This window comes from Mauremys reevesii, linkage group 12 (genome assembly GCF_016161935.1).
Source record: "Mauremys reevesii isolate NIE-2019 linkage group 12, ASM1616193v1, whole genome shotgun sequence".
Classification (NCBI taxonomy): Eukaryota; Metazoa; Chordata; order Testudines; family Geoemydidae; genus Mauremys; species Mauremys reevesii.
Window position 1 is genome coordinate 40,660,589 of NC_052634.1, and position 26,136 is coordinate 40,686,724.

The window sequence follows — 26,136 nt, forward strand, 5'->3', positions numbered from 1 at the left end:
AAAGTGCTGGATTTGGGGAACGGTTCGGCTCCGATTCAGAGATCTGCCTGCGGGGTGTGAACCTGCCACGAGGAGCGGGAAACGCAACCAGCACCGGGAGGCATTGGCTGAGCTCCAGGCTGCCCCCGTGTGGCCAAAGCTTAGAACTGAGCAGGGGAGTTTAAAGCTGGCGCTGGGAGGGACCTGAACACGCAGGGCACGAAGGCTCCTGCGTGTAACGCTTGTTGGGTGGGCAGCTGAGCGTAGCTGATTGCTGGAGTTTAGGGCTGCACCCCGGGGTGCTGAGCAGGTGTCTGTGCTCAGGTTGGCCTCGCTATGATGGTTTCTGGGAAGTTTGGGGTCGCCAGTCCCCCTAGAGAGAGAGGAGCCTGCCCAGGAAAGGAGGCTTTCAAAACTCTGGTACCGATTGGCAGTGGGACTGCCCCTGTGAAGAGCCGCTGCAGCCCCGCCAGGGAGAGCCGGTCTCTCTTTATGCAGCCCCCCCCCCATTCCTCAGGATGAGGGTTGTGCTCAAAGATCTGTGCCCCGTGTTTTCACCTCCATGTGAAGCGCACAGTGCAAATAACCCTCAGCACATCAGCTCAGCTCCAGGCTCCACTTCCACCTGCTCAGAGCGCAGAGCTCCCAGGCTGAGCCTGAAGTTGGAAGCGGGAGACCCTCTAACCAGCCAGGCCCTGTGGCTGGTGCCTGTGATCCCAGCGCCTGGGGAGGCTGAGGCCAGCGGATCGCTTGAGCTCAGGAGTTCGGGGCTGTGCCAATTGGGTGTCTGCACTAAGTTTGGCATCAATATGGTGATCCCGGGCAAGCTTGGGGTCCCCAGGTTGCCTAAGGAGAGGTGAACCGGCCCAGATCAAAACTCCTGTGCTGATCAGTAGTGGGATGTAGTGCCAGAAACTGCTCCCTGTAGGACTTTGCTACCTGCAGCAGTTACTGAGACCTGAGGTCGTTCTTATTTGCTGACTTGTCCTAATTGGCTAAAACTTGACAGTGGTGGGGGATGGAAGCATAAAGGCTTCGTCCTCCAAGCGACCCTGCCTGGTGTCCATCTGTATCTATTACCTCTTAACACAGGATTGTAAACAACAGAGTGAGGTCATTTAAACATCATTTATTTTGCAGCTTCATTTACTGTGCTAACAATGTAGCATCCTGACACCGATACTTCTGCCCACGTGCCCTGTGGGTTGGATTCATTTTAGTGGGACGCGGGACTTGTGGAGGATAATTTAAACTCTTAATTTCCTTATGGTTTCCCTGCAATATACTTTTCTGCTGGTGCAATTTCTGACCATTGCACGTCTATTGTATTTATTACAATAGCACAAGTAAGTCACACAAGTGACATAGTCTAGGGGCTTGGCTACACTTGCAAGTTAGAGCCCATTAAAGCAGCCCCGGGTGCCCTAACTCCTGAGGTGTCCACACTCGCAAGGCACATGGAGCACCTGGGCTCTGCAGCTGGAGCGCTCCTGGTAATCCACCTCCATGAGAAGCATAAAGCTTGCTGAGCCCTGCTGAAATACCCGGGCATCAGTGTGGACGACGTGTTGCATCACTGCACTATGTTTGGCATCAGGAAATGTCCCATAATCCCCTGAAGTCAAGTGCCCCCTCTGGTCATTGTTTTGAAATCGGCTGCAGGCATGCGGATATCCCCTTTCAAAGCTCCGTTTCTGACAGCCGGCTGCTTATCTGCTCCGGGACAAAGCAACCATTAGTGTGGAATGCTGCTGTTGTGAATGTGTGTGAGAGAGGGGGGTCTGCTGCTGTCCGAACACACAAGACAGCATGCTGAGACACTCTCAGCCCCCCACACACACTGCCGCTCCCCCCACGTACACACAACACACTCCCTGTCACACTCCATCCCCATCCCCCATTTGAAAAGCACGTTGCAGCCACTTGCACACTGGGATAGCTAACACACTGCACTGCTCTCTGTGGCATTGCCAGAGCTGCTAATGTGGCCACTCCAGTGCGCTTGCAGCTGTCAGTGTGAACACACGGCAGCGGTTTCCTTGCTGTGGTTTAACTCCCAGCACTCTACCTCTGCAAGTGTAGCCAAGCCCTAAATTTGCCAGACGAACCAAACTCAGTAACTGCCCTCCACCACCACGTGCAATGAGTAGGGGCATGGTGAAGCACACACCACACTTGCTGGCTCAGCCTTGTGCATGCTGGGGTGGCCACCTCCCCGTTGATGAGACCTGGTCCCACCATCTCCATGGAGCTCCAGTCTGCCCTGCTGCCATCCCTGTCTGTGTTGTCTTCTCTAGCAGTTGACTGGAAGGTGAGCACTGGCTGCATGCCATGAGGCCATGTTGTCTCGAAGGGCGAAAGCAGGAGGAATGGTGCCTTCATAGCCCACCTAATATTCCATAACATAGTTAAGGAAAATATTTCTCAATGAATTCTCAGTAAAAGGTCAGTAGCAGCCAGTGTCCGCATCAGTCTACGAGCATTGGTATTTTCTTGAAATTTGTCAGACCAACCTATCTAACACCTAACACACATTTGAAGTTCTTCTTTTCACACTGTTGCTCATTCTCAGGTTCTGCTTTGTCTCCAGACAGATCCATTCTCTTTCAGGACAGCCTTGTTCTTTCTGTCTGTTTCACTCACTGAGGTGTCGGAGTAAACACTCCCCTTCCTTCTATTCTCAGACAAACACTAGTATTAAGTGTTTGCTACTGATGGGTCTAGAAAGGATTTGTCAAGTGGAAGATGCTGTTTCTGGGGGATTGCTCCCAAGATCCAGTACTTTGGGTTCAAATGTCTCCCAGCTTCCTTGGGTTAAATAACACCAAGGCTTTGTTGCAATATACAAGGAGGAAGGAGTTTTTCCACCCCAGATGGGACTTGAACCCCCAATCTCTAGCTTAGGAAGGCAATGCCTTGTCCATTAGGCCACTGAAGAGCAGTAAAAAGAAGGATGGAAATTCCCTCTCAGGATTGCACATTCCTCACATTCACTCAGAAGCCAAATACCCATTTAATGGCCTTACAGAAACGTCTGCATCCCCTGGCAGCGAGGCACCTGGGCAGGTCCCTGACAGAGCAGAGCACCACCTTTCTGCCAGCCATCGTTAGAGAAGAACCCCACCCTAGAGTCACCCCTCCCTCCTTCAGCACCTCCACGGCTGTGGCTCTGAGTGGCAGTAGGATGATTAGGGGGCAAATCCGGGGCTGGAAGGGGGGTAAGGTCGGCCTGTAAGGAGGAACCAGGTGGGGCAGACCCAGGGGGAGGCTGTGGGCTGCTGGTCGGTTGTTGGGATCCGAGACTCTAGATCAAAGCTGCACAGTGACCTGACACCAGGGTTATAAGGCCGACATAGTGACCCCCTTACTGGCCTCGGTGACCCCCAAACCCTTGTTACTAAGGGCATTGAGGAGTCTCTGTCCATTAATAACTTCTGGGAGCTCCCCAGCAGGCTGCGGGCGTCAGCCGCCTCCTGCCTCACAGGTTAGACTCTTGGAGCTGTGCCAGCCGCCCCCTCGCTTGCAGGCCCAGTGTAAGAAGAAGGAGGCCTGGTGCTGGCAGAAGAGGGTTTTGATTAATCGACCTCTGTGTGATGGGCACAGGACGCTTCCACTCAGTAGCACAGCTGGGGGGGAGCAGGGGGAGTAGCTAAGGGCGCCGGGTTCCTCCGGTGGGGGTGTGGAGCAGCCGTTCATTTTCCTGTTCGCGCTCCTCTGCGGTGTGAAAATCGGGGAGGGGAGGCAGAAGCCCCACGTCCCTCCCGAAATGACGCCCAGTGGGGGAAGCCAGGACAACAGGGTGGGGCGGCAAGTGGTGGCCAGACTCTCACCACCAGGGTCTAGTCTAGCTCAGGGTCCAGCTCAACCTCCTCCCCGCGCCACTGGCCCCCAGTCCCCTTCCACCGCCAGGTCAACCCGGGCACTAGGGCAGGAACAGGGTGAAGCAGCAAGTCAAGCCGAGCAAGGCAGGGGTGGGGCTTGTTCTCTGTGAGGGCAGCAGCACCTTTATCTGAGGCAGGTACCTGATTTTGAGCTCCCCAGCAGGACAACAGAGAGCATGGGCTTCTGCCCCTACTTGGCCCACCTGACCTATAAGGATGGGAGATGGGAGCTGTCTTTCCCACATGACTTATTTGTCCACCCAAAATGGCAGGAACAGAGTGAGGCAGGACAGCCCTCAGAGATGGTGCCAGGGGGGGCGGGGACTTGGGAGGAAAGCTCCTCTGCAAAGCTGAGTGACGACAGTACTGGGGAAGGGGCATCTGGCATGTTGAATGTGGCAGGGATTCAGAGGCCCAAGACGAGGCACTTGATGTTAAGGTGTGAAAGGAAAGATCCATGGTAGGAACTGGCTCCCTTCCTCTGGACCACACAGTGTTTGGTGTTGGGGCGGATTTTAATTGTCTCAGCCGGCCTGAGAACTGCTGGTCCCGTTTTCTCAACTGTGAGAGGAAACGTTTTTACAATGAGCACTACCTGCCGCAGGTCTGTAGCGAGGTTGGCTTAGAGGACTTGTTTCTCCATAGCAGAACCAGTGGAGGGTGGGCGGTAGCCTCCTAGTCCTCTGACCCGAGCTCACAGCAGCTGCAGAGGGGATACACCTTTCTGCAGGGACAGGCCAGGAGTCGCACTGACCGGATTTACGTGAAGGAGAGCACGTCGACATGGCTAATCTATGGGGCACCAGGTGAGTGGCAGAGGTTTCAGGTGCTGAGAGTTTGCCTGACCCCTCAGGGACACAGTGTGAGGTGGTGTCCCAGGGATCTCTATGAAAGGAGCAGAACAGGATTTCCTTGGGGTGGGGAGAGAATTGAGAGTGTCTCAGGGGGTTGTACAGAGGTATTGCCCGGGTGAGAGACTGGCTAAAACACAGGCCTCGCTGTGAGCAGGATTTGAACCTGCGCAGGGGAACCCTATTGGATTTCAATTCCAACACTGTAACCACTCGGCCATCACAGCTGTGAGCACAAAACTGCCCCAATGCCAGAGAAACTGGTAAAGAATCCCAATGCCCAGGTGTGAAATCATCTGAACTACAGAATTCCCACCGCAAACCTGGCTCCCAAAGCACAGGGGGGATTGGGGGTTTGTTCCCTTTGCTTAGCCATGTGCAGTCGCACAGAGAGCGCGTTTAAAAGTCTCCCCTCCCACAGAGCGGGAAGGGGAAATGATTCTCAACTTGAAGCCTGATGTGAATGAGGATGTCTGGACCAAGGGGCCAGGGACTGGCCTTTGCTAGAGAAACCACTGTCAAGTTTTAGCCAATTAGGACAAGTCAGCAAATAAGAACAACCTCAGGTCTCAGTAACTGCTACAGGTAGCAAAGTCCTACAGGGAGCAGTTTCTGGCACTACACCTGCGCAGCTCTGCTCCCCGGCTCTTCTCGGGCTCCTGCTCTCTCCTTAGCTCCGCCCCACTCTGGCCCAGGCAGGTCCAGCTCCCAGGGAGGATGGGACCCCCTGGCCTGGTGACTCCCTCATTACACTGCCTGGCCTGTCAGTGCGGCTAACTTGGAGCTTTGGCCTCTCCATTGCCCCTGGGGACTGTCAGTCTCAGGGGCCTGATTTCCCAGTGGCCCTTCCCCCTTCTATTGGGACTGGGAACTAGCCACCCAACTCCCCCCCCCCCCGGACACACACACACACACACACACACACACACACACACACTAAGTTGTAGGAAAGGGCCAAGAGCCCCCTTACACAAGCCAGCCCCATGTGGGTCACTGATGTGCAGAGTATCAGAGGGGTAGCCGTGTTAGTCTGGATCTGTAAAAGCAACAAAGAATCCTGTGGCACCTTATAGACTAACAGATGTTTTGCAGCATGAGCTTTCGTGGGTGAATACCCACTTCTTCGGATGCAAGTGGTGGAAATTTCCAGGGGCAGGTTTATATATGCAAGCAAGAAGCAAGCTAGAGATAACGAGGTTAGTTCAATCAGGGAGGATGAGGCCCTGTTCTAGCAGTTGAGGTGTGAAAACCAAGGGAGGAGAAACTGGTTCTGTAATTGGCAAGCCATTCACAGTCTTTGTTTAATCCTGAGCTGATGGTGTCAAATTTGCAGATGAACTGGAGCTCAGCAGTTTCTCTTTGAAGTCTGGTCCTGAAGTTTTTTTGCTGCAGGATGGCCACCTTAAGATCTGCTATTGTGTGGCCAGGGAGGTTGAAGTGTTCTCCTACAGGTTTTTGTATATTGCCATTCCTAATATCTGATTTGTGTCCATTTATCCTTTTCCTTAGAGAAGGCTGGTGTGCAGAGAAAGCTGCATGAGCTGGTCCCATGGTGTAACAGGCAGCACTCAGGACTCTGAATCCTGCAATCTGAGTTCAAATCTCAATGGGACCTTGTGGTAAAGCCCTGGAGCTCCCAGTGCTCATCTTCCCTGTCTCCAGCTGTGCAAGAGCCAGTCTCCCCCCTCCTGCTGGGTGACTCACACCTCCTAGAGCCAGGTCTCTGGCTGGGGTGGCCACAATGGGTTGGGGCTCTAGAACTTGCCATGCTGATGGTTGGGCTTCTTGCTGCTTCACCTGGTGCCCACAAGTTTGGCCCTGGGGCTTCCTGCCACACTTTTCCTGGGGCCCACATGGCGCTTGAAGAAAGGAGGGTCAGGGCTGGGATTGATAGTCAGGGCTTGGCAGGAGGGAAGAAGATTCCCAGGCTGGAGCCCCACACACCTTCCCTCCTCCTCTGGGCACCTAGAGCAGAGGCAGCACAGCTCTGTCTGCTGGACACCTCGGCAGAGTAGGTGAGTTCATGTAAATACAATCTGGTCCCAAAGCCTCCCCCAACCCTGGCTCATCACTAGCTGTCAGGGTAGAGCTCATCCACACCTTGCCTCCAAATCATCATTTGAAATTCTGAGGTTGGCCAACATTGCCGAAGCCAATGCACCAAAATTGTCAGCAAACACAACAGCTGGGTGAGGAAACCCGACTTTGTCCAGACTTCTCAAACCTATTTTACTTTCTCAGGTACAAGTATTTTTCATACGTTGGATCTGCTTTTAAACTGTGTGTTAACGTTTCAATTTCCATTCAGATTTGCAGCCAGTGACAACATTGGCAGCGCTGCATGTAACTACCTGACCACTGGGGGTGTTGGGGAAATTCGGGGGAGGGGTGCACAGCCTCCTGGCTGGGGGGCATATAGGAAATGCCGGTTTCACTGAATTGAGTCTCCTACTGCAGCACCTCAGTAGGTTACATCAGAGAGGAGCTGCAGTGTCTAGGCAGTGGGATGCCTGTGCCTTTAAGAGCCCAGCCCTGGGAAGCCCATGCTGAGAGGTGCTGCCTGTGGGAGGGGAAATAGAAAAGCCCCTCTGCTCCCCACCCTGTTTTTGCAAACACTGGAGTCTCAGCCCCGGGGTAACTGTTACCCCTCTGCCCCTGCCTGTGCCGGGTTTAACCCTCTGGCAGCGCCTCCCCCTGGGCTTAACCCGGCTCCTTCCCCCCTCCCTGACTTTGCCCTTCAGCCCCTCTCCTAACTCTGCCTCCAGCTGCTTGAACCCCCGACCAGTCAATTTCCACCCCCTGCTCGGACCCCGGCCACCCCCCTCCACTGACTTGCCCCCCTTGGCCCCATTTTAATCCCTGTAAAAAGTAAGGGGGGGCTGGGTCCCATTCTCGGGGCGGGGGGGCTGGGATCCTGGCTCCTGCCTGCCCAATGCTCAAAGCGCCCCACGATCTTGCGGATGTTTGCCGAGTGCTGCAGGGTCACCTGCAGGGAGAGAGAGACGCGGTTAGGAGGTGATGCAGCCAAGGGTGCCTCACCCAACACTGAGATGCAGCCACCTCTGGGGTGAGTTGCACAAGTCAGCAAATGAATCTGGAACAGGAAATGCACTGAAAGGACCAAGGCAGCTGCAGGAGGTGGAGAAAACCAGAAAAAGCAGGAGCCCTGGATCCCAGCCCTGCCCCTCCCCCACTCTACCCACTAACCCCCCTCCCCTCCCAGATTTGGGGGGAGAACCCAGGAGTCCTGGTCCCCAGCCTTGTCCACCCCCATATTACACCCAACAGCTGCCCCCGCAATTGCAGGGCAGCACCATGGGGCACACTAGGGCCTGCCTGTTTGCACAGGACGGGCAACACCAGTGCCTCAGGGGAGAGATGATGCTAAGGGAGAAGCAGGCAGCAGACACCCCCACGACAGAGTAAGAAGTGCTAGGGGGCACCGTGCTGCAAGGAGTGAGGGGGGTTGGCAGGGAATGGGAGGATCTCCCCTCACAGCGGGTGCATCTGTCTCCCCCACAATTCCTCCCCAGCCCTACCCTGGCCCAGGCTAATCCCGGCCCAGCTACCAGGGTTACATTTGGCCTGGATTCCCCAGCTGCTGGGGGAGGGGCGTGGGGCTGGGGAGCATGAGCCTCTACTCCCCCTTCCCCCGACACAGCTGCATGGAAACTGACCAAAGGAGCCTGCAGCACTGCTGCCTAGAGGAAACTGAGGCACCAGCCAGTGACAGACACATCATGGCTCTCCTCAGCCTCATCCTCTTTTCCAGATACAACCCGGGGTATGTGAGGAGGGTAAACTCAGGGCAGTTGCGTAGTTAACCTGTGGAACTCCTTGCCAGAGGCTGTCGTGAAGGCCAAGACTATAACAGGGTTCAAAAAAGAACTAGATAAATGAACAGAGGACAGGTCCATCAGTGGCTATTAGCCAGGGTGGGCAGGGATGGTGCCTGTAGCCTCTGTTTGCCAGAAGCTGGGAATGGGCGGCAGGGGGTGGATCACTGGATGATTCCCTGCTCTGTTCATTCCCTCTGGGGCCCCTGGCAGAAGACAGGAGGATACTGGGCTAGATGGTCTTTGCGTCTGAACCAGTCTGGCCGTTCTTATGTCTCCCTTGGTGCAGCAGTGACACCCAGTGGGCAGTCAGAGTAATGCACAGAAGGTGTCTCCATTGGCGCAGCAGTGACACCTCGTGGTCATTCAGGGCAATGCACAGAAGGTGTTTCCCTTGATACAGCAGTGACACCCAGTGGCCAGGAGGCGTAATGCACAGCGTGTGTCTGCCGTCTAGGAGCAGTGACACCCAGGGACCGGTCACAGTAAAGCACAGATTGTGTTTCCCATGGAGCAGCAGTGACACCCAGTGACCAGCAGGTGGCATCAGACTCTTCTCGTTTGGTGGGGGACTGAGATGGGCTAGACAAAAAAAAATTGGGGGGCAGGCTCCATCCTTTATGGGAGCAATACAACCTTTATTAAAAATAAAATAGTAAACAGGGTTTACTTTAATAATATAAATCTGTCCAAATTTTAATACTATGAGCTCAGATCTAGTGTGAGTAGTCTCTTGGTCTATCCAAGGACATGATCAAGTGTCTTGATGTTTTTGGTCTTTTGGCCTCGAGATGAAAACCTTGTCTGAGTCTTTGGAACCTTGAGATAAAAATATTATTTAAATCCAAAGTTCTTAAAGATCCCATCAACAACAAAAACTAAATGAAAAATTGAAATAAAAACAATGCTTAATTTAAAACCCAAACATTAAGAAAAACTTTGTTTTTAAAAATAAAACTAACAAATACCATAAATTAATAATTTCAACATTTTATCAAAAAGGTGTGCTACAGCAGGATGAGAAACTAACATAAAATAAATAAGCCTGACCACTAAAACCTCCCATAAAGGAATCATATCCTTGAATACTGGCCAAATTTGTATAAAATATGCAGAACTATGTCAAAACTGGTGTTGCAGGTCAGCCATTCGAATCCAGAAAATGTCAATTAAAAGCTCCATTCCAATTAAAAAAAACAAAACAACCCAATAAACCAAAACAGTCACAGCCTGAAACAAACCTACACAGAAGCAAAATTAAACCTGTGCCAACATTGGAACAAACTATGTAAATTTCTAATTCTAACTTCTTGTTTCTCCCAGGAGGAAAGTGTTTTGCATCTCAGTAACCAGGCTGTCACTGCAGCTTTCCTTTCACTAAATAAGAAGTGGCAGTAACATAGCCAATGAGGTTAATCCGAGGCGTGATTATTGCTAGTTGAAAACTTTTCCCAATGCCCTCAGTTTTCTCTATGAGAAATTGAAATTGTATCTTTGCACTAATATCCCAAATGTGCAAGTCCATCCCCTCAGAGCAGCCCCACACCCTGAGCCCAGGGGAGAATCCCAACTGGTTTGTGCATTTGTAACCCTGGGGCCTGAAGCTGATGAGAGAAAGGGAAGTGAGCGATCTTGGAGCTTTCCGATACCACCTGCTGGGAGCAGAGGGAATTGACTGAGCAACGTCCTGGCTAATTTTCACCTTGTTCTCTGCCAGCAGGCTCCACTGGAGAGCTCGGGAGTGACTTGACAATGGCAGCACCCTATGTACATTTTGGAGCCATTGGGGTGAAATGTGAGTACTTTTGGGGTTGGGACCCACATGAGAAGGGACGTGCACAAACTGGAGAGAGTCCAGCACAGGGCAATCAAAATGATTAGGGGGTTGGAGCACATGACTTATGAGGACCTACAGGCCATATCCTGTATGTTAAGCTAAGGCAAAGTGAGCATCTCTATAGTGTGACCTTTTACTCAGAAAGGAAAATTGACCTTTATCTTGTTACTCAAATAGAGAAGTACTCATGCCTGTCTAAGACCTTTACCTAGACCAATCGACAATGGAGAATGGCATAAGGGGTTTTTCAGTGTTGTACCCACAGAATTAACAGGTACACCACAAGGGAACCTATGTGCATATGTACATGTCATCAACACGCACAAACATACTAGCCTATGAAGTAAGCGTACCCTAATGTTTTGTGGGTAAGGAATGAAATTTGGGCATAGGAGGAAGGATTTCCGGCGCTTGTGCCCTATAAAAGAGGTAACCCACCTCGCTAGAGCACATCGCTCTGTCATTCTGACTTACTTCCTCCACTCTCTATCTACTATCAGTAGGCTGTACTTGTTCTTAAACTTTAAGTTTCAAAGTAACTCGGCTAAGCTCGGTTTCCCTAAGTTTTTATTCTTTGTTTATTAGGATTTGATTTTAAGTTTAACTTAGTCAAGTAAACCCTAAGTAACATTAGCTTTTTCAAAGCACTGCATCTTTCACTCAAGAATTGAAAACCTGAACTGCAAGGCTGGTCCTGTGTCTCTTACCACCAGGTTATCAAGGAAGGGTGTGAGTATATTAACCAAAACTTTGTTGCATATAATGCCATATGTATCTTTTGAATAGCAGTAATGCAACTGTAACTTTATAACTCAATTAAATTAAATAAAATGTAAGCTAATAAATTACATTTTCATCCTATTTTCCAAATTAATATTATTAGTACACCCTAAATCAGGCTACATGGGACAGAGAGTTGGAGTGCAGGGGGATGAGAGCACTGGCTAGGGGGTGCAGGCTTTGGGGTGGGGTTGGAATGAGAGGTTCAGGGGGCAGTAGAGGGCTCAACGTTAGGGTAGAGAATTGGGCTGTGAGGGCTCTGGAACAAGGCCAGGAAAAAGAGAATTGAGGCACGCAGGGCCGTCCTTAGGATTTATGGTGCCCTAGGTGAGATTATTAAACTGGTGCCCCTGTGCCTGATCTGCTCTTAGCAACAGAAATATAAGCTTACACTATTGGAAAACTTGCCACATTCACGGTATTAAAACCAGTTTAACTTAATGAAGCAAACTGTAATGCTGATGCACTAGCACTAAAGAAGTAGCACTATAGAAAAAATTCTGATTTGACAGAATGATGCAAATAATATAATTTTTTTAATTTGTCAAAATTGTATTGGAAATTTATATGAAGAGGTATTGAAACAAAGATTTTTTTTAATTAAAAGCAATCTTTCTGGCTTTTTTGGCTGCAAAATCAGTTTAATAAGCTGGGTTTCCAAACAGTGGGAAAATATAACCCTAGTTTTACTGCTAGGTAAAGCACAAAGTGACCAAAATGAAGTCAGCACAGAATCATCTCATCTAGATTAAGGTCGCACAGAAATGTTACAGAAGTCCTATTGTGCCTTATTATTGTTTGGAAAGACATTAGCAATAGCAGCACATTCATATGATAAAATACATGATAAATCACTGCCTCTAATGTTCCATCAAAAACTGACATTTTCACAGCTCTAGCATGAGCTGCTGTACAGATTCTTCACAAGGAAGTGTCCCTGGCCTTTTTAACTCATATTAACTATGTATTTACTTTATGAAAGTTGGAGAAAACATTGTGAAAACGTAAAACATTGGCTGCCCAACTTCTGGGCTGGCAAAAGCTGTACTGACTCACAGGATAAAAAAAAAAGCAGGAGAATCTTAGTACAACATATGGTCAGTCTATACCAGGGGTCAGCAACCTTTCAGAAGTGGTGTGCCAAGTTCACTGTAATTTAAGGTTTCTCGTGCCAGTAATACATTTTAACGTTTGTAGAAGGTCTCTCTCTCTATGTGTATATTATATAAATAAACTATTGTTATTATCTGAGGTCCTACTCAGGCCACTGCCAGCTGAGTAAATGGAACCCCAGACCGGGTGCGGGCTGAGCGGGGCTGGTGGCTGGAACCCTAGACAAGGATCCCAGGCCCTGCTCAGCCCGCTGCTGGTCTGGGGTTCTGACCACCAACTCCTGCCAGCCAGGATCCCGGCCGCCAACCCCCCTCAGCCCACTACCAGCCTGGGATTCTGCTCACCCAGGCTGGCAGGAGGCAGACAGGGGCCGGCGGCTGGGCTCCTGACTGGCAAGGGGCCGGCAGCCGGAACCCCGGAGTAGCAGCAGGCTGAGTGCTGCCGGCACCCCAGACTGGCAGCAGACTGAGCCACTCAGCCCTCCACCAGCCGTGCTCAGCCCGCCACCAGCCCACTCAGCCCGCTGCCGGCTGAGTGAATGGAACCCCAGGCTGACAGCAGGTTGAGTGGTTCAGCCAGGGTATCAGCCACCAGCCTGCTCAGCCTGCTGCCAGCCTGGGGTTCCTTGGGGGGTCCCCAGACCAGCAGCAGGTGCTGAGTGGGGCTGACGGCCGGTATCCCAGCTGGCAATAGGGCAGCAGCCGGAACCCCAGAGCAGTGATGGGCTGAGCTGCTCAGCCTGCCGCTGCGTACCATCAAAAATCAGCTCACCTGCCACCTTTGGGACGTGTGCCGTAGGTTGCCGACCCCTGCTTTATACACTAGTAAGGAGATGAGCATATTACAGTTGTTGGAGGGCTTTTATCAGGAGTAATAGGCTATAGGAAAGTCAGTCGACATTTTTTGTTTCTCTGATGAAAACTGGCCCACTCCCTGCTTCAAACCAAACCTGTCACTAATAATTGTCAACAACTTAATTTTCTGTTTTTGGCTAAGATATTGATTTTAAAAAAAAAAAATATTGAAATTGGATTCAGGATTGTTAGCAAGAATTTTTGGCAAACAAAGTTGTTAAATGACAATCTAAATGACAACACAGTACTGCTTTCATGCTTGGCTCACCCCCAGCCTGCTGGTCCAACAGCTGCAGTAGTAGACCCCAAAATCCACCTCTTGGGGTGCAGAATAGCAACAGCAGCAGCAAACCCTCAGGTCCAATCACACGCCAATGGGCACCACCACCAGCCTTACGGACCATAGTGAAGTTAGCCCAGCATCTGATCTCAGGGACAGGTCACCCATGGAGCAACAGCAGCTCATTCTGCCCTGTGCAGCTCCCCCCCGGATGAGATGGATCGGTGGCAGCTGCCAGCCCGGGGGGAGGCGCTCCCCAGCTAGGGTGACCAGACAGCAAGTGTGAAAAATCAGGACAGGGGGTGGGGGTGGGGGTAAAAGGAGCCTATATAAGAAAAAGACCCCAAAATTGGGCCTGGCCCTATAAAATAGGGATATCTGCTCACCCTACCCCAACCCCCTGTCCTGATTTTTCACACATCTGGCTAACCCCATCCCAGCCCCGTGTGACATTCCAATCCTGGCTCACTGCCCAGGAAGTGAGTTACTTTCACTGTCATTCCTCAGCAGGCAGCCAGCCAGCCTCCTCCCCCACACCTACCCCCCAGCACCTCACCCAACCCAGCCCTGACGGAGGGGAGGGAGGAGAGAGAGAGGGATGTTCCTGAGGAGGAGGGAGAAAGGTGGGGGTGCTCCATGGGGCAGGGGGGGAGAAGACTGGATGTGATGGGGGACAACCACGGACACTGGGTCCAGAGCTGCAGAGCCTGCCTCACCTCCCCTCAGCCGGGGGGAAAGAGTCACACGCACAGGTGAGCTCCTGCCCCAACCCCTACCCCCTCCCCTTCCCCGAGACCCCAGCAGCCAATCCCCTCCCTCAGACTGTGCTGCATTCAGCTCTCTCTAGGACCCAGCAGCCCTGCTCTTACATGCTCCACTGCTTCCCGTCTGTCCAGACTCCCAGCAGAGCAGTGCCCCCAGACCTAGTGGTGCCCTAGGCAGCTGCCTATGGCTAATGACGGCCCTGGAGACATGAGAGAGAGAGATCAGGCTAGAGCAGAAAGTGGTTGGGGGGGGGTGTGTGTGAAGGGTTTGAAATGCAAGGAGAAGAAAAATCTTTCTCCTGCTCCCTCTCATCAGAGCATCTAAAAACCAGATGAGAGATACCTCTCCCCCACTGCAACATCAACTCTGGTGGGCTTGGGCTGAGGAAGGATCTTCTCTCCCCAGCAGCTCCAGCACGCCTGGGCTGGGCCATGGACACCTCCCCGCACAGATCTGGTGTGCCTGGCCTGGGACAGGGAGGGCTCTCTCCTCTCCATTGGGGACATGGCGGGATGAGAGATGTGACAGGGCTTTACGGGAAATCATTATTTGCCTGATTCATGTGCCAGTCCTAGTCCTTGCTGACCCAAATGAACGGTTTATCATGCATGCTGATGCCAGTTTGGAGGGTCTGGGAGCACTCGCCTACCAGGAAGTGGAAGGTAAATGTAAATCTGTGGCCTTTGCCAGCTGAGGACTGTCTGATAGCGAAACTCGCTATCCCATCCACCAGCTGCAGTTCTTGGCCTTGAAATGGGCCATCACTGAGAAATTTCCAGACTACTTGTCCGGTGCTCAGTTTCAGCTATGGACAGAGAACAATCCACTGACTTCTGTGTTAACAAGGGCTAAGCTGGATGCTACAGGGCAGAGATGGGTGGCTACTTTTGCTAGCCATAACTTCAGCATTCAATACAGATGAGTTGGTATAACAGGGAGTGTGATGTATCAGGACCACCAATTCTTGGCTGGGGGGGAGGGTGTAAGCAGGGTCAGAATGAACTCTACCCTGCCATCTGTTGGTGATGTGATGCAAAGGCATTTAGTTGCTGATGTGCATGGTCACACCCACCCCGCATTGCATGATGGGGGTGCTTGTCCAAATGGTGATTTTGGCTGCTGTGGGATCTCCAAACTCTTTCTTATTAGGGCAAGAGTAATTAAGTGTAGTAATCCTGGTGACATGAATCAAGAACAGTAGAACGGTACTTAGCAGTTCTTGATTGCAGAACTCACCCAAACCAACATAAAAATCTTTAGACAAGACACATGGGTTCCAAACAATAGCAAGTTAAAAGAAATTGAAAATCAATATTTGTGTTTTGCACCATGGGATTCTTTAACAATCTCTAAACATGTATTTTATGGTTTTCTTCTCTTTAGTTTAAAAATAGAATTAATTATTATTTTTTTTTAAATAATGTGTTATAGCATACACTGAAAATCTTCAATGCAGAAGCAGGAATTTTAGTTATACTTAAACAGGTTGTCTTTGATGGTACTTAAAAGCTAAAGTTGGTAGAAATATACCGCTGCATAAGAACCTGGTGGAAAAGTTTTGCTGGAAGAGTTAGCAGAGCGAGATTGTTAGTCACAGGTCAGTGGGTGGGTTTATAGAAATACTGGACTCTTGGACGGGAGCAGGGGCAGGGGGGGCACACGACTTCTGTGGCACATGCACCACCTCTGCAACTAAGGTTTGCTACCTCACTCCCTAACAACACACCTTTTACCTCAGGACTAAAATACACCGTGAAAGAGATCTAACGGCATAAGCTTAGGGTGAGCAACTGCAGCACTAACAACAATTTGAAGAGATTCAAAACCCCCTCTGCCTCTGTTTTTCCACACCAGGGACAGCAGAAAGGACATCAGCAGCACCTGGAAGACACCGACAAACATCCATTTCTACCTTCCTCCACGAGCGGCCGTTAGGAACCCATACCCCTAAATGGTGAGTACTTTTCAGGAGAGGGTGACGCTCTCAGGCCTCAAATGCCAGGTACAGTTACTCTGTCCTTGATCCAAAATCAACAGGAAAATACACTGGATTACTCCTGCCCCAATAACAAAGAGACTGGGGATATTGCAGCAGCTGAAATGACCGTTTGGACAAGCACTCCCATCATGCAATCCGGGGTGGGTGTAACCATGCAAATGACATCAGCCCCAAAAGGCCTTGACAAGACATCACCAACAGATGGCAGGGCAGACTTCATACTGACCCTGCTTCAACTAGATTGTGGCAAAGATTCCAAAACACCGAACGTTAAAACTCACCAAACGCGGGTCAATCCATCCTCATCGTCGTAACCGCTCGTTATGTTCCACACCCGAACGTAGCCCTCATATGGACAACATACCCTCCTAACTCAGTGTCTGTACGTTAACCTTTTACCCCCCAGTCAGGGCTATTGTAGATTATGTATTCCTTATGCCACCCGATCTTAAACTGAATTTTGCATCCCTTGGGTAAGCTGTACGTTGTTCCCTGAGCACCAGAAACTTCTATGCCGAAACTCTGTACTGTACACTTTTTTTTTCTTTGAACGTCATCTTAATAAAAAGTTGATTTTGTTCGAGATCCCGGCTCCTGTTCCTTTGCAAGGCGTGTGCGTTTGCTCCGGGTTTTAGTCTGCTAATACAGCGCGGGAGGGGGGGGGCGATTGAGCCAGACGCGCTTGCCTGCTGCAAACACGGATCCAAGGCTGAACCTCGTCCCCCACAAGCTTGAAAGCTTAACTGAAAACTGTTTAAGAAGTGCTCCCATCTCCGGCTCTCAGCTACCCAGCTCCCAATGGGGTCCAAACCCCAAATAGATCCCTTTTACCCTGTAGAAGCTGTAAAATCCTGTGACCAGGGCAGCTGCCTAGCAGCCTGCGCATCTGCCTGCCAGCACGAGAGCACGTAAGGCACTAATCCGGATAGTGGCGGCTAGGTGGCAGGGGGAGGGTACGAAGAAGCAGCAGAGTGGCGCAGCGGGAGCGTGCTGGGCCCATAACCCAGAGGTTGATGGATCGAAACCATTCTCTGCTACGCGTGCGCTTGTTTCTTTTCCCTCCGGGCCTTCAAGCGAGCCGGTGACCAGCAGAGCCCCAAGAGCCTAGGCCATGAGGCAAGAGGTGGCTGAGGCGAAGTGGCGGCCTGCCAGGGAGCTCCCCGGCACCTCTGGCTGCCTGGGCTGAAGGCAAGAGGCAGGCCTGGGCATGGCGAGGGCCTCCTGTCCCGGAATGAGGCTGCAGTGCTTCCTGGTCCCCTTTTCCCACCACCCCGGCAGGCGGCTGCTGCGGGAGAACACGAGGGAGGCTCTGGGGGCGCTAGGCAGCGCTGTGTGTGTGGCTGTCAGGGGAAAGAGCCGAGGCTCCCGACTCGACCTGCCATTGACTCGCGTGGCTCTGCGCGCCGTCAGCCGGGGCGGGGTGGGCCAGGCCGCGGACGTGACTCAGGCTTGGACCGCATGGCCGTGCTTTCCTGACGAGGCATGAGGCAGGCCAAGAGCTTTGCACAGCGTACAGGGAAGTGGGAGGGAGGTGTCTGGGACGGCCTGTCTCCTCCGCTTCTCCCTTGCCGCTTGGGCGGAGGCGGGAAGGGAGCGAAATGTTCCCGGCTGAAAGTTTTTGTGCTCGGCCTTGAGGATTAAGCCTGAGCCTCCGGCACGGCTGCTGGCAGATGGGTTTCTGAATGGCATCCAGCCCGCTCTTTGGACCACCAGCTGAGGGTTTTTTGCCCCACTTTCCCCCCTCCGGGTGTCCCTGCCTAAAAGTAGCAGCCACCAGAGCCCAAGCAGTAGCCCCACCCCTTCCACTTGAGGCCACGCCCCTGCACCACCCCCGCCCCCAGGCCCCGCTCCTACACTGCCTCATACCCCAAGATCCTTCCTCCCGCTCACTGCTCTCCGTCCCCTCCCCCCCTCACTCACCCTTACGGTCATTACAAAGTGGCAAGGCAGAGCCCTCCCATTTTTAAAAGCCCTGGGGTGTTGTTCCCCCCTGTTCCGGCACCCCTGGGGCCCTGCACTTCACACAGCTCTCCCTGATTTCAGCTGTTAGTGAGGGAGCCTCACTGCTAGCGCAGACTGGGCAGTTCCTTGCATGAGAGACACTGTCCCAAAGCAGGACTAATGCTTAGAGCTGGTTATCAGTGATTTCAGATCTGTTGGTCTGCAGCAAGACTCTCCATTGAGTCTTAACCAGCTCTGTTATTACACAGGGAAGAACAAAAGGGTGAAATGGTGCCTGGAACCCTTAAGAAGAATCCAGCCCACCGAGTACAACACTTGTCGCTACCTGCTCTCAGCCCTACTGAGAATGTTTTGGGGTCACCCCTTGCCTGTATCAACCTAGGGGTTTTAAAGAGTCACAGGAGGTGCTCCAGTGGCGCAATTGGTTAGCGCACAGTACTTATAGGGCAGTGCTGAGAGGAGTTATGCTGAGGTTGTAAGTTCAAACCTCACCTGGAGCACTGGTTTTCATTAACCAAGTGGTATCACCCCCTCATTTTCCCCTGCGTAATGTAGACTTCCATCCCTGGGGACACTGAGGAGGGGAGGAGTCAAAAATGCCCCCTTCATTTATTACCTCCTCTCCAGAGCGCAGATGAGAATCTACCATCCTTTCTCCCCCACCAGCCCCTGTGCCAGGATCCCTCAAGCAGAGCCTGGAGTCCTGCCCATCCTTGACCCCTGAGCCTGGAGTGAGAGGAGCAAGGAGCCATTGTTACAGGGCTTTCCCTTCCCCCGCCCACTTCCCTGGCTCTTGTCACGCAGGCAGCAAGCAGCAAAAGACCAGAAGTCGGAAGCACAGACAAAGGGATGTTTACTGGGGTTAGTTTCCAAGCAGGCAGATTCCGAAGCCCTTCACACCAGTCGGGCTTATCTCTATAGACCACAGAGTCTGTTCCCCAGTGTCCCCTTTCCCAGCTCTGACACCACAGAGCATTTACCCCACATCCCTACAGACAATTCTTTCCTGGGTGTCTGGCTGCTGAGTCCTGCCCACATGCTAAGGGTTTAGCTGATCGCCATATTTGGGGTCGGGAAGGAATTTTCCTCCAGGGCAGGTTGGCAGAGACCCTTGGGTGGTTTCACCTTCCTCTGCAGCATGGGGCACGGGTCACTTGCTGGAGGATTCTCTGACCTTGAAGTCTTTAAACAACGAGTTGAGGACTTCGCTAGCTCAGACATAGGCCAGGGCTTTGTTACAGGAGTGGGTGGGTGAGAGTCTGTGGCCTGCGTTGTGCAGGAGGTCGGACTAGACGATCACAATGGTCCCTTCTGACCTTAAAGTCGATGAGTCTATGAGCTCTGACACTGCAGAGTGTTTACCCCACATCCCCCTTCCCAGCTGTGACACTGCAAAGCCTTGTCTGTGTCCCTGTTCCCTATTCCCATCCCCCCGTTAGCATGATTCCAATTTCCTCTTCCACTTCCGGTCTGACCCCAGTTTACACAGTAATAGTCTCAGCTAGACCTTAACCAGTCATTGTAACTAACCAATTCTAACCTATTGTAACAGAATTCTCTAACCAATTACATCCCACTCCCCTAATTAACTTACACCCAGCAAAATTAATTCTGCAGCAGACAGAAACAATTAGCGAACCAGACAGATTGACAATAGAAAAGTGGGGGCCAGAAAGCTAAACCCTACAGAAATGAGGGTTTCACAACCACAACCATTGAGAAGGGATTTCTTGCCAGACCGGATGCTCCCTTAAGATCTGTTTCGTTATCTGGTGTTGATGGGCACTATCGGGACAGGATCGTCTTCCTAACAGCCCAACCCCACCTTAGTTCAGTGTGACGGGTTTGGGAGGTGAGGATGGGACCGTTCGCTTCCCAGCTTATGGCTGCCCCTGCTGCTTAGCCAAAGGCCTTCGCCTACAAACAAGGCTCAGACTCTCCGAGGGAGAGAAGGCCCAGACGCAGGCAGACTGGGATTTTGGGTCTTTCTTTTATAGCCCTGTCACTAGCTAAGTGATAAAAATACACCTGAGTTCTTAAAGTCTAGGCCTGTACAGGCAGCCTGAATATCTCTAGTCTAACAGCCATCGGTCCCTGTGGGAAAATGATCTATTCAGGGTTGTCCCTAGACATTTTGGTGCCCTACACGGCACCCCTGTCCCCCAGCCCGAGCTGGCAGAGTGGAGCAGGCTGGGGCCAGGTCACTCCACTTCCCGCTGCCCGGTAGTTGCAGGGCAGGCCCGACCCCACACGCACGGGGCATCGGGAAGTGGAGTGATACGGCCCCAGCCTGCTGCTCTGCTCCCAGCCTTGGAAGTGGGGGGGGAAACGCCCCCCCCAGCACTCACCAGTGGCGCGGCTGGGAGCTAGTGGAGCAGAGCAGGCTGGGGCCAGGTCGTTCCACTTCCCACCGCCCAGTGAGTGCCGGGTGCGCCTGATCCCTCCTGCCGTCCACCGGGTGTAGCTCAGGGAAGGGGCGGAGTGGGGATGGGGTGGAGCAGGGCTGGGAAGAGGGGTGGGGGCAGACCAGGGTGGGGCTGTGGGGAAGAGGTGGAGCAGGGGCAGGGCAGCTTTCCTGGCCGGCTCAGCCAGCCGGGGATCGGGTTCCCGCTGGAGCAGTGCGCAGCTGCGCAGGGCACCGGGAAATTTGGGGCAATTTGGTGCCTCCACAACCCTTAACCCGGCAGCGTCCCTCGGGTGTGGGCTGTCTGCTTAGGCCCTGTCTCAAAGTTTCTCACCCTCTTGTCACCAGTCTGCGGTGTGTCTGCTTTCTAAGCACAGACTCACTCTGGCTGTTCAGAGGAGGGACGACCATGCCTATGCGTGGCCAGCAGACAGCGACAAAGACCCCAGCCAGCCTGCTCCCTGCCATGCCAAACACCCACTGAAGGCCACCCACAGACCAGCATGCGGGGCGGCTGCTGATGCTCTGTGGCCAACATCAGACGATGGTAGGAAAGCAGGGCCAGCCCCCCCGGTGGGGCCTCTTACTGTTCCCACTCCAGGTGCTCACTTTGGCAGTGGGGCAGGAGATTTTACCTCGAGAGGCTTTTCCCCAGCTGGCGAGAAGCAGAGAAACACCCAGGCTCCCAAGGTGCTATGTAGCAAGTACCCTCCAGCACAGGGACAGGCGCACACTTGGAAGAGGGAAACTGCTCCACACGCTAGCCCGGGCAGCCGCCCAGTTTCTTTGGCAAGTCAGGAAGGGCAAAGGCGAGACTGGAAGCACCTGGGGCTCATGCCCCAGCCTTTGTGACACCCACCCCCAACTCCTTCCCGGGGCTCTAGCTGAAGCCAGAGCATTGGCCTAAGTGACCAAAAAGAGGTTCCAGCCCTGAAGGGAGCAGGACATTCAGCCAAAGGTAAAACTGCACAAGCACAAAGGGACTTGAACTCTCAACTGCCTGATTTAAAGTCAGACACCTTATCCATTAGGCCACGTGGTCACACTAGAAAATGCTCTCCAAGTACTTCTTTAGAGAAGACAGACACTGTGTTTCTCAGACTCAGGTCAGCTACTGAGGGGGGCCGAGACTCTCTGGGCACAAGAAGTTGAGTTCCCAGCGAGATGTGAGACTTAATTCTATGGAGCCAGGTGCAGGGCTTTGGCAGGGAGGCTCAGGCATGGGGGACTGGGGTGCAGCGGATGGACCAGCTGTCTAGGTGCGGAGATTTAGTTGCACTGAGGCACAGGAGGGAGGAGGAATCCTGCTGATGGTCAGTGGCTGTGCAGAAAAAAGGGTGTTGATTCCCCCATCCTAAATGGGCTGGTTGGCTTGACTCTTCTCTCTGCTGCAGAGCATGGTGGGGACTGCAGCTCACCCCTCGTGGGGCAGGAGAGCACAGATGCAAGGTGCTGGGCTCAAATGCACCTGGAGGGCAGCTCCGGTGGGGTGGGGCAGGGCCTGTGGTTTACGTTCTGCGTTGCCTGGTGCTGGGCCATTGCACAATCCCCAGCCACGCCGCACAGTGCACCCCGAGAGGGGGCAGGGGGCCAAGCAGATGATCCAGCATGAGGGGGAGAGGATGTGTGGTTGGGGAAAAAAAGGCCTGTGGCTGCACTGGGGGAGTGCAGAGCAGGGGTGACACCCCAGAAACCTGCAGCAAAGGGATGGACAGGTGGGGTGGGTGGATAGAAATGGCAGTGAGCCTAAAAGGGGAGTGGGGGTCAGTGGTCAGAACAGGGAGGGGGCTGGGTGCTAGGACCTCTGGATTCTATTCCTGGCTCTGGGAGTAGAGGTGGGAGCAGGGGGACTGGGAGCATCTTCCTAATTCACAGGGTAGTTCTCTTCCCAGCTCGTGCGAGGGCGGGAAGCGCCACCAGCCCCATTTCCTGGACGGGAGAAGAGAGGCTGAGTGATGTGCCCAAGGACACTCGGGAAGTCTGTGGCAGAGCACAGCATGTTTCTCCCCCTCCCCCGCCGGGGTCTGGCCTGTTAGTGGGTGGTGCTGGGGCGGGGTCTCTGGTGATGGTGCTGTGGGTGGGGGGGGTCTCTGTACATTGTGTGGGTGGGGTCTTTGGGGCTGTGTGGGGGCGGGGACTCAGGGGGAAATGGGCAGTGTGGCACTGGGGACTTGGGGGAAGAGGCGGTGTGAGGGCTGGGTCTCGGGTCAAAGCGGATGCATGTGGGTGGGGTCTCGGGGGAAGGGGCAATGCAGGGGCAGGGATTAGAGGGAACAGGTGCTGCAGGGGTGGGGTCTAGTGGGAATGTGAGGGCAGGGTCCCAGGTGAATGGGCGGTGCAGGCGCAGGGTCCCAGGGGAAGGGGCGGGTCCCAGGGGAAGGGGCGGTGCAGGGCGGGGTCCCAGGGGAAGGGTGGTGCAGGCATGCGGTACCAGGGGAAGGGGCGGTGCAGGGGCGGGGTCTCGAGGAGAAAGGAAGCTCAAGGGCGGGAACTCGGGGAAGGGGCCATGTGGGGTGGGTCCTTGGGGAAAGGGTGCAGGGAGGGGTGTATTGGGGGCAATGTGGGAGTGGGAGTCGGGGAAGGGGCAGAGTGAGGTGGGGTGCTGGGGAAAAGGGGCAATGCGAGGTGGTGCCTTGGAGGAAGGGACGGGGGGGCAGGACTTCAGGGAAAGGGGCAGGGATTAGGGGAACAGGCGATGTGAGGGGACCTCGGGGTTAGGGGCAGCGTGAGGGCAGGACCTCGGGGTGGGAGCAGGTCTTTGGGAAAGGGCAGAGTGAGGGGGCAGGAGCAGGGCTATGGGGCGGGCGGGGCAGGACCTCAGGGAAGGGGGCAGGGGCAGGGCTTTGGGAAAGGGGTTTGGCAGGGGCAGGGCTTTGGGGAAGGGCACAGCGGGGCAGGGCTTTGGGGAAGGGTGGAGCGAGGGGCGGGGCAGGGCTTTGGGCTTTGACCTGCTCTCCAGCTGAGCCACCACTGAAAATTGAAAAACAAAACAGTAGAACCGTACAAGGCTTCAAAGCCCACCAGGCCCAACCCCCCTTCTAACACGGCAAAAAAGCCGCACTTCTCCTGACTAGGTAGGGACGTCCTATGGCCCCACAAGAAGTGGAAGGCCATCGTGTTCGGTCTCAGTAGCACTCGTGGAGCAGGGGGAAACACATGGCTGAGGAAATTCCCCACAGATGGGTCTTGAGCATGACAACCTTGTAGGTAATGACAAGGTCCACTTACGCCACCGGCTGAGCCACTCCTCACAGGCCAGCAACCATTTCTCCCAGTTCGCTTTCCCCATCTCGTCCCCAACCGAATGCTAGAAGGCCCAGCCATCAACCTGCCCACTCTTGCAGCCCTCCTCTTCCTCCCTGACTGATGGGGGGGAGTATTGAGCCTCCCTCCCTTAGGCCCTTCAGCATCCCTGGGGAAAGACAACACTGCCCAAGTGACTTTGGGCCAGTAGGTGAACCAACAGGGCTGCCTGCTAGGCCAGGCTGCAGCCCAGATTCAGGACTCACAGGAAATGGAGCTTGCATCCCTACCTACAGGACTCCAGGCATGGCCAGGCTTCTGGATCAAACATCCCCTCTTGTGCTCAAGTCACAACAGCTAGCGGGTGAAAGACAGGAATTCATGGCATTGGAGAGAGCAAGATAGAGCCTTGGAAGACCCAGCAGGGTTTGTGGCACAGGAATTGTCCTCAGATCCCACCGAGACTTCAGCTCAGATTGCAGGATTCAAAGTCCCGAGTGCTGCCCTTACACCATGGGACCAATAGGGAACCCCCAGACCTCTGCTGAGCTCTGGTGTGTATGACCCTGTGCGGGCAGCCCTGCATTTGCTCACCAAGTTGTCATGCAGCAGTTTGCTGCAGCTCCCAGAGGCCTTTCTTAATCCAGACTGTGAAAGGCCAGTGGGCATGTGAGGAAGTTTCCCCTTCAGTCCCAGGCAGTACATGGCCCTTCCTAGTGAAAGGTGAATTCCTGGGGGGAAAAAGTGATTCAAATAACATCCTGGAGAGATGCCTTCATCAGTTCTGGGGGAAATATCCAACAGGGAAAGGTTACTTTTCACCTGACCAGGGACTTGAACCCTGGACCCTCAGATTAAAAGTCTGATGCTCTACCAACTGAGCTAGTCAGGCTCATGTTTCAAAGAAGCAAATTCCATGCAGAAGAGAAACTAATCAAGAAAATGAGAGCAGGAAACAATACAGAAAACCTGCTACTCGTGCTCTCTTAGCAGTCCTAGCCCTAGCCTGCTCCTCCATCCGGTGCCCTGAGGCCTTATTCTTTTTTTAGTTAAATAACAAATCCAGGAGAAAACACAGTTATACAAAGCAAAACAAAATCACAAACAGAAATGCCATTGGAAATACAAAAATAAAAAAGGAAAATGCAAACTACATCACTTTATCATGTCTGGGCCATTCCTGTATCGAGAGTACCCGCTAAGGTCCCTGTGTGCTTATGAGAAACCTGGAGGAACTCATCCCACAGCCTGAACATGAAACTCAACTGCTCCCAAGTGCCGCAGTAAAACCTGTCCCTGCTGTGACGTTGCACTCCATAGGATTTTATGAATATATGCTAATGAGTGTGAATATGATGTAACTGGAACATGCTTCATGCAAAAGGTCTCTTGTGCAGTATCATTACAAAGCTTATAATCTACTGTGTGTGTTCATCCTATTTGTTATGACTCGATCATTCTTGTATCTGAAACTAGAAATATGAACTATAACTCTGTGGTCCTGTTGTAATGATGCAAAGTGAGGGCCATTAATAGTGGTTTGGACTCTTGATGGCTCCCATTAACCAGGACAATTGACTGGAGATGGCTCTGTCCTGCACCATCTGTGAGTCAGGCCAGGAAGAATGAAGGCTTGGGGGTCTCACAGGACATGTGACCATGTTACCTGGTACAGGAATCCATCTTAAACCTGGGGCTTTTCCCCAGGAGAGAGACAAAAGATTCCTGCCTTGTACCAAAGCTGTATAAGGGTGGAACAGAACAAAGGTGGCTGCAGTCATGAGACATCCCCTAGCTACCACCTGAGCTGGAACAAGGGCTATACCAGGTGAAAAGGTTGGGCCCAGACAAGTGTAACCCTTCTGCCCCTCTGAGCTGGCAGCAACAAGGGCCGGGTTCAGTATCCAGGGGTTCCGTTTCAATAACACAATGCAAAACTGGCTCAAGCCCCCACCCAGTGACCTGGGACAATTACCTACCACCCCCCCCGGGCGCCTCTAGGAGGCAATACTTCCCCACTCGCAAGCACAGAGTCCGAGTGTAGCAAAATCCTTTTAATAAAGGAGGGAAACAATGCGGCATCACGTTGGAGAGACACCACAACCAGGACTATACACAAACCCTAAGCAAAAAAACCCACCTCCAAGCACATTTGGCACTGTCCTTTCCCCCTTAGAGTCTTAAGTCCAATCACCCCAAAGTCCAACAACCCAAGAGTCTCTGTCTCTGGTCAGTGCCACCCCAGAGTTCAAAAGTTTATCTGCAGAGTTTTACCCCCCCAGCCTGGGTGGAAATGGTGGGGGCACACACAGGGTGTTAAGGGACACCTTACATGGGCCAGGGCCGACTGCC

At 52.9% G+C, this 26,136-nt stretch overlaps 4 non-coding genes across 4 annotated transcripts; 2 read left to right on the top strand and 2 right to left on the bottom strand.

Moving 5' to 3' along the window:
* Positions 1–4,856: 4,856 nt before the first annotated feature.
* On the bottom strand, positions 4,857–4,938 carry TRNAS-UGA. Its single transcript has one exon. It is a non-coding gene; the product is annotated as a tRNA-Ser (tRNA).
* Positions 4,939–9,924: 4,986 nt separating this feature from the next.
* On the top strand, positions 9,925–10,064 carry LOC120375950. Its single transcript, XR_005586882.1, has one exon. It is a non-coding gene; the product is annotated as a U4 spliceosomal RNA (small nuclear RNA).
* An 8,479-nt stretch (positions 10,065–18,543) lies between these two features.
* Positions 18,544–18,637, top strand: TRNAI-UAU. Its single transcript has 2 exons — positions 18,544–18,581; positions 18,602–18,637. It is a non-coding gene; the product is annotated as a tRNA-Ile (tRNA).
* Positions 18,638–24,603: 5,966 nt separating this feature from the next.
* On the bottom strand, positions 24,604–24,676 carry TRNAK-UUU. Its single transcript has one exon. It is a non-coding gene; the product is annotated as a tRNA-Lys (tRNA).
* Between the last annotated feature and the right edge of the window lie 1,460 nt (positions 24,677–26,136).